Source organism: Octopus sinensis, linkage group LG8 (assembly GCF_006345805.1).
Source record: "Octopus sinensis linkage group LG8, ASM634580v1, whole genome shotgun sequence".
Taxonomy (NCBI): Eukaryota; Metazoa; Mollusca; class Cephalopoda; order Octopoda; family Octopodidae; genus Octopus; species Octopus sinensis.
Genome location: NC_043004.1, coordinates 55462627 through 55465126, shown reverse-complemented (window position 1 = coordinate 55465126; position 2500 = coordinate 55462627). Strand labels below are relative to the sequence as shown.

The following is a 2500-nucleotide window of genomic DNA, read 5'->3' as shown; positions in this document are numbered from 1 at the left end:
GTGGTGGCGACGGCGGCGGCGATTGTGTAGGTGATAGAATATGCTTTTAAAGCACTTCTATTTCCGGCCACGTATTTATGTGAAATAGGATTTCCGATCGGCAAAACAAGAGAATTCTACTTTCTCTCATTACATCAAATTTTAAAGGGTTTTGTGTCAAAATGAAGCAGCAGTGCAAATTGTCACTGACCTTTCTGACACTCCCCTCAAAAAATTACTTTCGTAATAATCACTTTATCAACATGGGAATATAAAAAAAGCCTTTAAGGACCCACACATTTTTAAGAACATTTGAGAACTATTAGTCTATAAATGAATTTCATCTTTATTTTTATCTCATCCGTTTCAGTGTCATCAGAAGCATGCATTCCCCTTCTTAGTAGAGACATCAAATTAGAAAATAAAAAAATTAAAAACGCAAGAAAAAAGAAAAGCAAAGAGTTGATATCTAAAATAAATCTTTCAGAAATTATATAATTATAACAATAAGGGTCTTTGCAACAAGTATATTTATATATATGTGTATACGTATGTATAGTTATACCGCAAATTTTGATAAGTATTTTATAGATTTTGGTTATGATCACTAATTTTAGCTTATAATTATAAGTGTATGGGAAAGACGTTGAGGGGTTACTATAATAAATTTTTTTTATATATTTATTAATCATATAAGATTTTTAGAGTATAATTAATAATTAGTGGTTTTTTATCATTTAAATTATTTAGTTTATTCTGTATTAACTATTATTTATCATAGTTATTTTATTAATAAATCTTATAGTATAGAGTGATTTTATTCTTTATCTGTGACTTCATTCTATATACACTTTTAAAACCATTACTATTCCCATTTACAATCTTCATTGATAAAGCGTATTTGTTCCTCACGCTTAATGAATTCTTCAACAATTTATTCTTTTTTTTTTGCTAATAACGTAATTCCACGAGTATTCTTATAAACGCTGTAAAGACGTTTTCCGATTCAAAATTTTAGTTCATTGCTAAACCTCGCTAAGATAAGTATTTATTTATATTTAACATCTTTAAATTGTAAATTTTAGTATTTATAAGTCTTTGGTGTAATAATATTTTTCTTATGTAAATATTGTTGTTTATGTAATGATCTAATTATCGTAATTTTCTATATTATTATTAGATATTAAATTTAAGTTTATTCGTAAGATATTACTTAGCGATAGATATGTTGTTTGATAGCAAGATTACAAGTTGTCTAAAGTTACATTTATGTATATACATGTATTAATAGTATTAATTGTAGTTTTAAATTTCTTATAATTAAAATTAGATAAACTTAGATATGTTTCGACCAAAGATTGGTCCAGGCCATGTCTAACTTAATAGCATAACTTAGTTATTGTCTTTTTAAATTGATATTTGCCATTGATAAATATATCTATAGTATTTATAGTATTTATTCGATACTATATAACTACGAATTGATTATTTCTATAAGTATTTTAAATAAGATTTCCGAAAGTTCGTTTAAGTTTGTTTGTTTGTATTTTTGAATTTAGATATTTCATCTTTAAATATGAAATATTAATTTATTAGGTCTTTATTATATGTGCATATATATTTATTTATAGAGATTATTTTAGATCTTAATTATAATATTCATATACATTTATATATATCCATTGATAATTTTTTTATATATAATAGTCATTTTTTATTTTTTATTTATGTAATTAGATATAGACTATTACTGACATTAGATTATCGGTGGGTTTCTTACCTTAAAAATTAAAATTAATATTAACATTATAATCGATTTTGATATAATCATAATTATTAAGTTTTAAGTTTCTAGTTTGATAATAGAGTTTATTATAAGTAAAATTATTATATTATTTATATCTAAAAATATTGTTTAAATATTTCTGATTATTTTTTAAATATTTCAATTAACCTGAAGATTGACTGTAACCATAACTCGAATTATTAACTGAATTTAAATTATTGTTATTCGAATTGGTACAGCCATGAAACGATCGTAGTGTTTTACTCTTTATCTTTTATTAAAAATATAATACTTTTGATATTTATAAATAAATAAATTAATTAATTAATTAATTAATTAATTAATAAACAAAATAATATATAAATATAAAAATATACATACATATATATATATATATTTGTATATATATATTTAAAAATTATAAGTTTAAATTATTTTAATAATTTTTTAATTTTTAACTTTTATATTTTTAAATTAATTTTATGTATTGGCTTATGTTTTTCACTGTTTGATTTGCCTGATAGTGGTTTTATCTCTAATTTAATATATGTGTATATATATATATACACACACAAACACCCCCCAACACACACACACAGACGCACCATAAAGGTTCATACACACATCTATATACGCACAAGCACAAGAAAAAACAGGGCTAAGGGTAACAATGCAGAAACAAGGTGTAAGGGGGCTCGTATATAGATGTGTGTATAAACCTTTATAGTGTGTGTG

At 23.2% G+C, this 2500-nt stretch overlaps 1 protein-coding gene across 1 annotated transcript in view; it reads right to left on the bottom strand.

Annotated features, from left to right (window-relative positions):
* The window catches only part of LOC115215178 (toll-like receptor 4), a 29790-nt gene that overhangs the window by 9862 nt on the left and 17428 nt on the right, over positions 1-2500 (bottom strand). The gene's annotated exons all lie outside the window — the stretch shown is intronic.